Here is a 1,175-nt window from a genome sequence, read left to right on the forward strand (position 1 = left end):
CCCCTTCCCAACCCCCCCCCAAAAAAAAAAAAAATTAAAAAACCCCACTAAAGGGACCAAACATTGAGAACTGTATGAAGCGTTTCTATATACCTGGACGAACGTTAACAAATGTAAGAAGCATTAATTATATATCTGTATGTACATTTAGGTAAAGAATATTTTTTGAAGAAGCGTTTTTATATACATGCGAACATTTAGAACTACGGTGAAAGAATCATTTTTATATGTGCACCAACATTTACAACTATATTATGTACTGTAAAAAGCATAAACTTTTATATGTATACGAACATTTAGATCAACTGTAGAAAACATTTTTATACCCAAACACACATTTAGAACTGTTAAAAGCTTTTCAAATTCCACACAAACATTCAGATCACTGTAAGAAGCATCTTGAAATAAGTATTTCTATTATATCTGATCTGTATGTCTCATCAGCTGATGTTTTCACAGCGATTGATCGAGGCCCATCAGAACTCCGCTATAATTGCTCCTTTTAAATTCCCACCAGGGTAATTATTTGTGAGGCAGCGTGGTGGAATCAGGCTCTCGTCAATTTTTGGACATGTAGAGTTATTGGTATCATCTTAAAGCTTGTTCACCTGTCTTTATTTGGATGAAAAAAGTATCCATTTATCTTGAATACAAGTCGAGATTGCAATTGAGGGAGGTGGGGGTCATCTGTTTTCAGAGGTAAAATTAGTGAGAAAATGGCCGCCAAAGATTAGTTATTTCCTTAGCTTAAGAGCCTGTTTTTACTGAAAATTATTTTTTTTATGCCTTTAATCAACGTTTTTCAGAAAATCCCCACAGAAATGAATTCTTTAATGGCCATGAAAGCCCCAAAAACTTTTTTTGATAAAAATTCACAAACCTGCGTAAAAATGCAGGTTTCTTCACTTTGATTATTTTGACGAGAGCCTGATTCTACCACGCTGCCTCACATTTGTATTTTCCACGAGCCGAAGAGCGGTTCTCTCTCGCAAAGTAGATCCCTTTAAAGCATTTGAGTTGAGCTTTGAGTAAACGAGATGTTCATGGAGACAATAACGGGTTTATAGCAGAAGGGATCGCTAGATACACAGGTTGGGATAGATAGATAGATAGATAGATAGATAGATAGATAGAGAGATAGAGAGATAGATAGATAGATAGATAGATAGATAGAT

Source organism: Aplysia californica, unplaced genomic scaffold (assembly GCF_000002075.1).
Source record: "Aplysia californica isolate F4 #8 unplaced genomic scaffold, AplCal3.0 scaffold00135, whole genome shotgun sequence".
NCBI classification, from domain to species: domain Eukaryota; kingdom Metazoa; phylum Mollusca; class Gastropoda; order Aplysiida; family Aplysiidae; genus Aplysia; species Aplysia californica.